The sequence below is a fragment of the Labeo rohita genome, chromosome 24 (assembly GCF_022985175.1).
Source record: "Labeo rohita strain BAU-BD-2019 chromosome 24, IGBB_LRoh.1.0, whole genome shotgun sequence".
NCBI lineage: Eukaryota > Metazoa > Chordata > Actinopteri > Cypriniformes > Cyprinidae > Labeo > Labeo rohita.
The window spans coordinates 20765538-20778922 of NC_066892.1; the positions used below are offsets into that span (position 1 = coordinate 20765538).

The 13385-nt window shown below is 34.5% G+C and overlaps 1 protein-coding gene across 1 annotated transcript in view; it reads right to left on the minus strand.

Annotated features, from left to right (window-relative positions):
• The window catches only part of fam49bb (family with sequence similarity 49 member Bb), a 64629-nt gene that overhangs the window by 43823 nt on the left and 7421 nt on the right, over positions 1 to 13385 (minus strand). The window contains exon 2 of the mRNA XM_051098011.1: positions 1609 to 1691. The gene's annotated coding sequence lies outside the window, so the exon portion shown is untranslated. The remainder of the gene's footprint in view (positions 1 to 1608; positions 1692 to 13385) is intronic.

The following is a 13385-nucleotide window of genomic DNA, read 5'->3' on the forward strand; positions in this document are numbered from 1 at the left end:
AAAAAAAATATGACCAGAATATCAACATGCCTAATAATTCTGCACACAGTGTACAGCATATTAACACTAAGTCCAAACCAAATGCAATGTGATAAAACAGTCAAGTATTTAATCCAAACTCTTCCATGCTAATCAGTTTTTTTTTTTTTTTTTTTTTTTTTTTCCCTGAAACAGCGTTGTGCTTGTGCTTTAAGTCATTTTGTATTTTAAATGTCAAATATGTTTTAAATGGCTGTGGTTTAGTTTGTGTAGTACAAAAATCAATTACAATATAGTAATTTGTTCGCTGGAGATTTTCCTGGTTTTTATAATGTGGTTTTTCAATTTATAAATAAATCAAGTGGTCTGTGGTAAAAATAACTTTTACATATGATACTTTTCACGTTTATTTATTTATTGAAATAAGTAACTACAAAAGAACATTTGGGGTGTGAGTGTTTGCAGTTCACCAGGGCTCTACTGTGCAACCATTTCAGTCCCATTTGCAACTGAAAAGCACTGCGTTGAAAAAATATTTAGGAGCATCATGTGCAAGTGACCGATCAGCATATCTGTGTTTACGCTGAGGGGAGCTTTAAAGGTTTCTACGTGTTTTTGCAACGTTGAGTGAAGTTGCAATCAACACAACGAATCAAATGAATGATTCAGTAAATAAATCAGTGACTTGCTGCCACCTACTGGCAGTTTTAGTTTCATATTTAAAGTATCTTTCCAGTTATTTAAATCATTTAATATTTCTCTATTCAAAACTTTATATTTAAAACATTAATCTCAACATGAGTTTATGAATTCGATTGCACTCATGCCACCTCTGAGCGTATACACCTACAAGCCACTTCGGTGTTCTTCTGTGCCACCTCTGTAGTACAAATTAATTTTGCTAATACTGATTTAATTTGATTGGTTACTTATTATTATTCTACTTGTTCTTATTCTGTTGTTTAAATTAAAAGTTTTAAAAAGCTTAAAAAAAAATCTAACTTAAAAAAAAATTGACACAAAACATGACTTTTAATAAACTTAAAAGAAAAATGCCATTACAAAAGGTAAAAACTAAATTCCCCTGTAAATCACTTTAAGGAGTCAAATATCACTTCATAATGGGAAAGCTAATTCTTTTTCAAATTTTTTGATTATTGATTAGAAGGTCCTCCTGAAATTTTGACAGCACGAGTGCTCCTAAAGAGAAAAGTAGGCGTAAAGCCCTGTTTACGTTGCAGAAGAAAACAAAGATTTATCAGCATATTAGAATGATTTCTGTACAATCATATCTGTGAAAACTGGAGTAATGGCTGATGAAAATGTACCTTTTACGTCACAGGAATAAATTACATTTTAAAACATTAAAACAGAAAACACATATTTTAAACAGTAATAATATTTTACAATATTCCTATTTTTACTGTATTTTAAAAATGTTTCTGGCAGCATAGTTACAGCACAGTGTTTGTAGTAATGTTTACTTGTAGAAGTAGCGACTACTGTCCCACTGTTACACAACAGTTAATACGCAAGATTTAACAAAACAGTGACTTCACAACAGTTCATTTAATAAAATAACTGCACATTAGTTGTAATAGAGCTGTAATTGCATGTGGAGATGCTTACCAGCAGAAAAGCAGAGAAGGTGACAGAAGGGAGGCCTATCCAGGCACTCGCCAAGGTCGCTATCCTACAGAAATACTAACAATCTGAAAACAGAGAAGAGAAAAAGAGTTTTCATTATAACAGCTAAAAATAAGAAACTTTAAAATAAACAGAGTTGTGATATCATTTACTGCATGTGCTTTTAAACAGCATTTCCCCATTTCATTTCCTCCACACATTTGCCTTTTAAAGTCTTTCTCCCCATAATTTCGCAATTCAAAGCCCAGAATAAGCTTTGACACAGTAAAGCCTTCAGGCTAAAGCATTCTCACAACCTAATCACTCAGTGCATGTTAAGTTCCTGAATTCAAACTTGCTTCAGACTTCCTTCAGTTTTATGTGGGCCTGTTATACCACACGGCGCAAACCTGAATCGTCTGTCCATTACCACAGAAACAAACAGTGTGACATCTTGTGTAAAGTCGTCAAAACAACTACTGTGCACAGCTTTGGTCTAATGGATGCAGTGCATCAATCCATCGTAAAACCATAACAGACTCAAGTCTGCAGATCTGTGGTTTGATCAAGGCAGGGATCAGGGATGTGCTAGATTTGTGGTTATTATGTGCTTAATATTCAAGACGACTTTTGCCCCCTCTTCATGTAATGCCTGTAGGCTGTAAAACTGCCCCGGTGGTAAAGCGTTGGGAGGTGCTCTGGCCACTTCCTCTTGTGCAACACTTCCTCCCATTCAAAGCAGACTTCAGCTTTCCATTGTGCTTACTGGCTTTACCCTTACCTCATGTCAGTGTAAACCATTTAGTGCTGTTTTGTACAACTCATAACTCTACTAAACATTGGTGCATAACACTTCTGCGTTGTCTGTGCTATGAACATGAGTGACGCCTCAAATCATGAAACTTGTTGAGAAGAGGTTTTTTTTTTTTTTTTTTTTTTTTTTGTATGGCAGATGACAAAACTGGTGAAAAGAAAAAAAAAAAAAAAAAAAAAACATACCAACCACCAAGAAAAAACTAGGGTTGTCCCCGACTAGATTTTTCTAGTTGACTGCTAGTAGTCATTTATTTATGCTATTAGTCGACTAATCGCACATCCATAATAATTTAACTATGAACTTTTAATAGCCTATAATAGCTTTTAATAACCTATTCGGTGCTCAAGCGCAAGCATAAATCTTGCTGCAAAACACAACCAAAAATAATGACCATGAATGTGCCGTAAAAAATAGCAAGGAGGTATTTTAATTATTTATTAATAAACTAGTGTTTTCTGAGCCAGTGTCAGCTGCAATGATGTAGCTGACGACGCTGATTCGCCATCTCTGCTGTACAGTGGACGTTCATTTAGAGAGAAATGCAAAAGTAGACATTTCAAGCCTTCTATAGATATATTTCTCATGTCTGTGAGGCAAGTAGCCTATGCAAGAGTTTTGGTTTATTTTTGTGACACGTTTCAGTTCAACAGAAACAGAAATGGCAAAAAAATGCACCCTTTGTTTTCTTTATTTTACAAAAGCACAACATTTTTTTTTGATATTGTGTTTTTTTCTTTATTTATTTGTTGTGAACAAATAAAAGCAGACCTTTTAGTTTCAAATTATGACCCTTATCTGTATAAGCAAAATTGATGGCGTATTTTAAGTTGTTTTTCTCAGTAAAAAATAAATAAATAAATAAATAAATAAACAAATAAACAAACAAACAAACAAACAAACAAACAACAACAACAACAACAAAAACACCAAGAAGACCTTAACAACAATCCGAAACACCCTAACCACCTAGCAACTTCTCAGAACACCCTAGCAACACCTTATAGCTAGTTTCCACTGAGGAATGCGGTTCACTATAGTAAAGTTCGGTATGCAATTATTTCCATTTCCATTGTCATTCCATTGTCAAGTTGTGAAAGGTACCAAACCACTTTTTGGAAACCTTTCGTTGGGGTACCTAGCACAGTAGTTCAGTACCTAAAGGGTGGAGCTAGACTTACTGAAGAACGCTGATTTTTTTTGACAAAGAATCATCACTTGTGTGTGCAAAAAGGGGAATAACAACACAAGGGGAATGAAGCATCTCCTTCACTAATTCCACCATGCTGCTCATGCGTGTTGGGCATGTTTACATCAGAGTGCTGCGCGCAAACACAGAAAATATGACAGCGTATTTTAGAATTGTATATTTTCATACACAGACAATGTTGTGCCGACTTCTTTGCGTGAGAATGACGTTGATCGCTACTATTTGCCATCCACCACACCATCAAATAAGGGTACTGTTTGCAATGGAAACGCAAGCTGGATCAGGGTGTTCAGTCCCGAATCATACCATACTGTACTGTACCGTATAGCTTGATGAAAACTAATCATTAGAAACCATCTAAAAACAATCCAGAAAATCCTAGCTAACCTTAGTGACAACCTACAGTAAGTGGTTCTTGAATGTCTGCATTCTAAAGCAGTCTGAATTATTTCTTAAAACCTCTAAAACAACAAATTTAAGAAATCGTTCAGTAAACTTACTCATTATCATTAGTTATTCTTGCAAGCTTTTATTCATTTTATTCATAAATGTAATTAAATATAATATGGCAATTCAGTTTCAGTTCAGCAGGACACTAAAGTCAACAAATGCTAAATTAAAAAAACATGTGACCATGTTCACATGGGAAAATTTTTTTTTTTTTTTAATTCTGTCATCATTTACTCACCTTCATACCATTCCATATAAGACTTTTGTTCATCTTTGAAACAAAAATAAAAATATTTTCAATGAAACCTAAAAGATTTCTCTCTCCATTTATGCAGGCAAAAACACATTGTCTCTTCCAAAAGTTCATAAAGTCATCATATATTCATTCAAGCAAGTACATCTGAGCTCTCGTTGACCATATTTGATGTGCTCTATGCATGCACTTTGATCAGTGTGAATAGGACCTAAATTAAATCTGATCATCATATAAAGTCTTTGTGTCTCTTCAGAAGACTGGGATTAAACTGTTCAATTCATATGAATGATATTTTTATGATCCCATGAACGTTTTGAAGCGTCAAAGTTCTGTTTGCAAGGAGTTTTGAATAAAGGGACTGAAAACTCTCAGTTTTCATTAAAAATATCAATCATGTTTGTTGTTTTAAAAAACAAAAACAAAAAAAATGTACAAACGTTATACAAGTTTGGAATGAATTGAAGGTGAGTGATTAATGACAGAACTTTCATTGTTGAGTAAACTTTCCCTAAATCTGAATCATTTCTGAGCAGTGTGAAAAGAAACATAACAGGAAAAGACTCAGGGTTTTCTAAAAATGCTTGACAAATTAGAAAACTGCAAATTCCTGACTGTGTGTAATGTTACTCTTTGTAAAATACACTTAGCTTGACAGATTTATGTCAGAAGGTCAGATAACAAAGGCAGTTAAAACTCTACTTGTGTGTCACGTTTCCTTGAGAGATGACATCATTTCATCCCTCCTCAAACACATCTGAGGGAACTTCAAAGTCGTTTCTTTGCCACTGATCTTGCAAAAATGGCCATTTGTTTGTTTCACAATCTTAAATCAATCTAACAATAATCCCCAACAGCAGACCTGATGAAATGCAGAAAACTGCTTAATCTAGAATCCAACACTGAGAAAACACAATAGTGAACTTGACAGAGCAGATCAAACCATGCTGTATGACACGACTGCAAATTGGTTCAGTGGTCAAACAAACCATTTAATGAAATGGAACAGTCTCAGATTTGCTGGCATTGCTGTGATGCTTTATATTTTGCCAACAAACCATAATTACAAGATATAACACGATTCTATCACATGTAGACAGAGAGATGGATATCTGAGAAAAGAAGGCCTTAGAGCAGCAGAGGAAGTTTTTATCTAACAGTTCCAAATCTGGTCTCTACAGACTACACATATGACTTTCTCTGCTACAATCACTGCAATGTAACCTTTAGAACACTGTTTGGCCCATTCATTTAGTCCTGCATAACAAAAAAATAAAAATAAAAAATAATGCATAAATTTATATCAATATGGCTTTAATAAAGCAATAAGGCTGCACGATTGGGGGGGGGGGGTGCTTGTGAATAAGGCTGTACAATTTGTCACTTTGCTGTACATTTGATTTAAATAATTATTTTATTAAAGCAGAAATAGTAATAGTACTAAATATTATAAATAAATAAAAACAGAAAAACAGAAAAAAAAAAATCAGAAAAACATAAGTAACATTACTAAATATTTTTAAATAAATGTAATATTTCAATATAAATGTAGATAAATTTAATATTTCTAAATAAAGAAAGAAAATTCCTATTATTATTTTATATTACAGCTGTAAAATTACAATATGCATTTTAATTTCTTTATTTTCAAACAATAAACCATGAAAATTATTTTAAGAGAAAGATGAACTGAGCCCTTAAAGCTTCTTTTTTGTTTACAAGAGCTTCTCATTACAAGTTTGGGAGGATGGTTGGTGCATGTTGCATTCCCAAATGCATGTTGAAGTGACAAACTCAAACTCACACAAAAGATTGTGTGGAGCACCATTTCCTGTGAACCAAGCCACTCTAAAACACCGCAGACATGAAATGCTCACGTGTAAGAACACAGTGTCACGATTCACTTTGAAACACACAGTGCATATATCTAATTGAACCACATCCTTTGCAATACGATAATCACTAAGCCATTTCACTATTTTGTTTTTATAGCCATGTTAGTAAAATGCCTCCAAAATCTGGGATGTAGATAAACAGATCACTACGTGGGAAACTCTGTGAGGCTTATCTAATAGACGTTATCTTTTTAACAAAAATGCTAAATTGGCACATTGGGTGTGTTGGTTAGGTTAATGGGCCTGTGCTGTCAAAAACACAGTATATCCTAACAAAAACACATTAAGGATGTTAAACATTAACCTTGCCTTCATGCTTCCATACTCCGAGGTGAGGAAATGGTCTTCTAAATATATGCTGTGGCATACAAGTTGACCCAGGTTTCTGTAGTTCATTTTATTTAATCCACCTGGTTGGATTAAAAAAGATGCCTTATTATAACTATTCAGCGAATGCATTGTGATCAAATTGCACTGCGAAAAGGCTGCTTTTGGGATGCAAGAAGCTGGAGACACAAATGAACGCTCAACTTTAACAAGCCTGTTGATGTTCACTGGCCTAAATTGTAACAGATAAGCCAGGCATCCAGCACAGTCTAAATATTATCCAACATCTGTTCAGAATTCCTAACAATGTTGATGTAGAACAGCAGCAAACTCCAGCGCTGCAGTTACTGCAATTAACAAAGCAGTGGGAAATGCGAAAGTGCAATCGGACTATCAGCTGCCCATTGTGTCGATGCTGTGAGAGCATGCTGTACTCTGCAGGAGAAATGGAGCTGTGCTTTAGACTGAAAATCATTCACTGGACTGCCAGAAGCATGATGCAGATTATGCTTTGTAAGCTTTGCATGGATCGTCTCTTCTCTTGGATGTTGACAACACCACATACATACGTAGAGCAGTACATACTGTACACGCATATTCTGAAGCCAAATAAACAGACCAAGCGTTATTTGTAACATTTTTATGTTCTATATAGAAAACAGAGACAAAATCTTTTGTAATGCAAGAGATATGGAGAAATATATTAAAATTTGTTTTGCTAAGAACACCCAAGTCTTGCTGACTTCACTCTCTATACTATCTGAAAGACAACTCAAAACACTCCCAGTGCATAATTCACTTAATATATAAATAAAAATATAATTCATACTAGCAATTAACATTTTTTACTGTTAGTGTATGTATATAAATAACCTATTGTTCAGCATGCGATTAGCACATTGAGTTCTCTTTTGCACCTAAAGTAAAAAAACAAAAAAATATGGCCGTAAGAATTGTGTGTCAGATGCATGTCACGTGCATCGTCACGTCATGTGTTTTAAAGTGACAAAACAACTTTTAAAGTGAAACCTGCTGCAGTTTGTGTCATTGATGTAAGTCAAAGAACAAAAGAAAATGAGAAATCAAATCACTTACTATTCTTCGCTGATTAAATTTTGTAGCTTAATTACTCTACATTCAGGCGTGCACATAAGTGGTCCGCACGTGTGCATGCCTCACCAAAACAAAAAAATGTGCTGTGTAAATAAGTTCAGACTGCTCATTTGCGTACCGACAGCTGGTTGACAGCTGATAATGCACAACTGCCATTTTAGATTGACAAGCTATAATACTGTATAAGACTTCTATTCGAACTGAAAGCATAAATCTAGCCTGTTCGCTGCGTTTTCAAAGCACAGTACAAAACTGTGACATTTCATTCACTGACGCTCTTCAAATGGCAGCACTAAACCCGGCAACGCATATACTTACTTGCTGGCAACCCGCCAAAATAAAAGTTTGCTGATTTTAAGTTTGAAAATGATGAAAATGCATATATTTATAAGTAAATATTAGCATTTTATTTTAAAACATAATAGTATTAACACACTTTATTTATTATTTTATTTAAAAAAATAAATAAATAAAGTGCAATAATATTAAAAATGTAATCACATTATCAATAATATTACTAACTTACTTTTTTTTTTTTTATATATATGAAGAGTTCAGATGCAAAACCCCCTAAAAGCCATCTTGGTCAAAAATTAGATAATGATACTGAGTGAATGCTCTCGACACATATTATACGTCCATCAAATACTTTTACTTCAAACTCACTAAAATCCCAGCCTCAGCCCAGAGCCTGACAAAAATGCATTTTTTAAAGAAAGACATCAGATGGATTTAGAGGCTTTTGCATCTGAACTCTTCATATGTGACCCTGGACCACAATTTTTCTTTTATGGCAAAAATCATTAGGAAATTAAGTAAAGATCATGTTCCATGAAGATATTTTGTAAAATTCCTACTGTAAATTTATGAAAACTTAATTTTTGATTAGTCATATACATTGTTAAGAACATTATTTGAAGAACTTTAAAGGCAATTTTCTCAATATTTAGATTTTTTTGCACCCTCAGATTCCTGATTTTTAAATAGTTGTATCTCGGCCAAACATTGTCCTATCCTAACAAACCATACGTCAATGAAAAGCTTATTTATTCAGCTTTCATATGATGTATAAATCTCAATTTTGAAAAAATGACCCTTATGACTGGTTTTGTGATCCAGGGTCACATATATAGTTATATTTAATGGGTCACACTATGTGCAGTGTGAGGACCAAAACAATCTCCAGGTGCTCTTATGAGAACTAGGCTAAAAAACTTGTGTGCACCCTTGTTTATTTTCAATTTATAGTTTATGCATATACAATTATGTGAAGATTGTTTTAAGTTCACTTAAATAAAAAGTTGTTATTTTTCAAAGCCTAGAATGTCTTTAAATTATACTGTAATGTTGGATGGATGTAATTAATGGCTAAAAAATTGAGGGGAAAATGCATTTAATAGATAACATTAGCAGTTTTGTATCAGTGATACGGACCTTCATTAATAATATGCTACTTAGTAAACAGACACCATTAAACACATATTTAAAATATACCTTTATGTTGTTGCTACATTAATTTGGAGATTCATTGTGAAATTATGACAGTTAATCATGATTAATTACAGAAAAATATATGTGATAAATTAGTTAACTTTTAATCAATTTTTTAATGACAGCACTAGTTAAATTATAGATCGAACCACAGACAGATTCAATTTCATTCATTTTCACAAATGTCATAAAGGTAAAATGCATGCAAACATTATTCATGTCTAAACACAGACCATATCAAATACAATTTATTTTTTATTTTTTCCATCCTGAGTGTTATGCCAGCATACTGAATGATTCATCTTCATTATTACATAAGCTCATTCCTGTGGATGACTTTATAATCACCATCACTTGATCGAGCCTGGGAATGCTGCGTTACTATGGCAGCTGCTGAGATTCTGACACCCTAAAGGCCTAATGAGAATTCAAAACTCAGAAACACGGAACATAGTACTTGGAACGTCACCAAGGCAACAGCTCGGAACACTTGCTGCGAGTGGCTGGAGCTCTGGGAGAGGATGGGAATCACAACGCCCTTCATTCGAAAGAGTGAAGCTAATCACTCTGGAAATGGACTAGTTTACATGAAAATCAAGAGTATAAATGTTACTGAGTGAGTGCAGCAGAAGGCAATTTATTAGCATTACAGTGTTGGCAAAGTAACGATATAATTAGTGGTGTCTGCTCATCCTTAAGAGTTAGTCAGTTGTTGTAAATCCCTTAAGCCTACGGTCAAACTTTGGCATTAACATTAATAAAATCATATGGATTTATGATGAGAGGTGAATTATTCATTTTATCAACTGAATTTACAGTTTCATGCAGTGTATGTTAAACCAAGTGAATCTAAACCCATACATGACACTTACAGTGGTGTGGATTGGTTTTGACTTTGTTGCTCTGAAACGAAAGGACGAAGTGACAAATCTTTACATACACAGACTGAACACAGACTGAATTTTCATTTTACAGTTTTTAATTTTAACTTTAAATTAGCCTTATGTAATTTCAAAGGTTTCCAATTTAGTTTTGGAGGTCTCCTTCAATAGGTTTAGATATATCCAAGATCAAGAAACGCTTTAATTTTCTCAAAATATACACTGCAGCATCACCTGTTGTCTCACAGTGACCGAAATGGTTCGTTTAAGGATCCGGTCTCTCTAAACCCCTCTTTTGCAAGAGTATACTCTTCTCTGATTGGTCAGATGGGATCAAATAAATGCTGGATTTTCAAAAGTGAAATGGAATTCATGGAAATTCACTATTCTTGCAATAATCTTGCATGATGTTACGGAACGAATGATTTATTAGTTGCACATCAGGCTGTTATTGTAGGGACATCTACTTTAGATCTGCAAGACTCTAAACATGACGCTGAATAAAACTGACTGTGACTGGTTGCTTTACATGTCTGTCAGACAGTTTTTTGGGCAGTCCTAGACCAATAAAAGCTGCCATGGAGTCCAGACCTTCTGCCGTCATATACTAAATGAAAGTTCTGCCGTCAGAGACTAAATGAAAGGTAACATCCAAAAAAACATAAGAGGGGAACTTTAAGCAAATTACCAGCAACCACCCAGAATACAGGGTGTAGCAACTTATAAAAACTACTTAGAAATAAAAAAAGATGATGTAAAAATTCTGTTATAAAAATAAATACGTTCTCATTATTTAGCTTTATTGCTAGGTGCAACAGAGAGAGGATAAAAAATAAAAAGGGATTGGCAAATGATTCAAGCTGGATTCAAACTTGTGCAGCACGCTTGAGCACCAAAGCTCAACCTGTAAGAATTATACACTGCTAGGCTATTACTGAAACAGGCTTTTTTCCTTTAACTGGATTTTGTTCAGTGTAATCCAACTAAAATTGACCTGAAATGTAGCCTATATAAAAGAGTTATATCCAAAAAAAAAAAAAAAAAAAAAAAAATTATATATATATATATATATATATAAAAAAAAAAAAAAAATATATATATATATATATATATATATTTCAAAAAAGCTGAAATCATTTGCAAAAATAGCTTTTCCCTCGTTCTGTCTGCAATTCAGAGAACAACAAAGAATAGCAACAATTAAACAATTAAACTCAATTAAACTAAATCCAACAATTAAAATTATGTCATCATTTATTCACCCTAATATCATATGACTTTGGCAGAATACAGAAATTAATTTCGTAATTGACTGATACACTGTCACTTCATCTCCGAGTCAGCAGAACTCGAGAAGCGGAACAGTCTGAATGTTAAATGAACTATTCACACTGGTTCTGTGAACATCAGCCAATCCATCAAAAACACCTAATTCAAAAGAACAATCTGTTTACAACTCGAACATGGACGAAAAGATTGTGCAGATGGCAAGACAGATTTTTTTTCTAAGACAGATCCACTTTTAGGCACCATACTTAAGTGGTACCTTACTGTCCAATTTGAAGTTAGAAATGTCCAATCCTTGTTCATTGTAACTGCAGGGTTAAGTGCAACCAGTACATTATACAAAATATTTCCTTTTGTGCCCCACAGTAGAAATAGTCATACCAGTTTGGAAAAACATAAGTTAATGATTACAAAAATGTTCATTTTTGGTGACCCATCTCTTTAAAAGCAGAACTACACAGCCCTAAGCCTACGCTAACTGTAGGCATTTATTTACTCAAGACAGACCCTGTCTAGAAGACAACAAATGCAGAGGAAACTGAGTGCAGTGGGTGGTTGAGTCATCTAACGACGTTCCTTACTGCCTCACAATTACTGTCTTTACCCCCCACACCCCTAGTGATGTCTGTTTCCCTTGACCCACACTAAAACAGTATGGGGAGACGGTTCACTCATCACAAGTCAGTGAAGGTGAAATTAAGGAGGTCGATGAAACAGCAGCATGGGTTAGGGGGAAGCTGACACAGCACATACAAGCACAGCTGACAGCTGACAAAAGAAAGAGTGAGTAGAGACTCACATGCAAGGTATCCATAACTGACTAGTATTTTACAAAGTATAGTCCCTCTTTTGGAAAAAAAAAAAAAAAAAAAAAAAATCAATACTCTACATTTCTTACACTAACCATTTGGGAGCAATGATTTGTAGGTTTACCTCCAGAACCTGGGTTATAGTGGCTCTTAAAACGAGAATGCAACTGACAAATATATTCTCAAGAGCACTGCACTCATAACCATGGAGATTATCTCAGTTAAAGCAAAGCAAATGGTTCCACAGAACTATCAGCTCTGTATTTAGTTAAGAGAGAATGATAGTCAAGAATCAAACAGGTTGAAACTCATGTTCTCTTGGATGGACCATGTGTTATGGCAAAAAACAATCACAAATAATTTGGTTTTAAAGGGGTCATCGGATGCCCATTTTCCACAACACCCTTTTTAACTTGCCAAAATCAGCTCTGCAAAAATCATCTCATTCTGGTCGAGGCTGCTTTAAATGCAAATGAGCTCTGCTCGCCCCGCCCCTCTCCTCTCTGTGGAGCCTACTTTAGCTGCATTTAGCCGCTAAACATCCTAACTAGAACATTATTAGGAAAGGCGATCGCAAAGATTCATAAAAAAAACCCTTCAACTCACTTCTGCTCTAAGTGAAGCTGGATCACGAATGATTTGCGCGAACATAGACGGATATATGTAGATTGGGAGGTGCATTCCCTTCACAAACAAACGTAATCTACTGCATCTTCAGGAGCTCAGATGTCGGGAGTAAATGACAACCACTATGTTCATTATTACATCCAGCAACACAACACCTCAATTGCTCAATCTGAGATATTCTTGTCTAACTTACATCCCTGCTCCGGCATCTAAACAAAGAGGGCGGACTGTTGCAGCTGATCTGAGGTAAAAGCTCATGTCAATCAACTATCGTGGGAGCAGCCTCTGTCAGTGTGACGCCACAATAACAGGCATCTGAGAACGGCTCGATTTGAAAAAGGGAATATTATTTTTACAGATTAATTAAAAACCACTGCATGGATTTTTATCATTATAGGGTAGATGTGTACATACACTGCCATCACACATTAATGTTCAAACAACATGTAAAAGTGAACTTAGCATCCGATGACCCCTTTAAAAAAAAAAAAAAAAAAAAAAAAAAAGTGGTAGGAGATATGATCAAAATCTTATTTCACAACATGAGTAATTTTAGACATCACTGAAATTTCACAGTGATCGAGACCAATTGCAATACTTCAGCAAAAATGATTGGGAAAGTC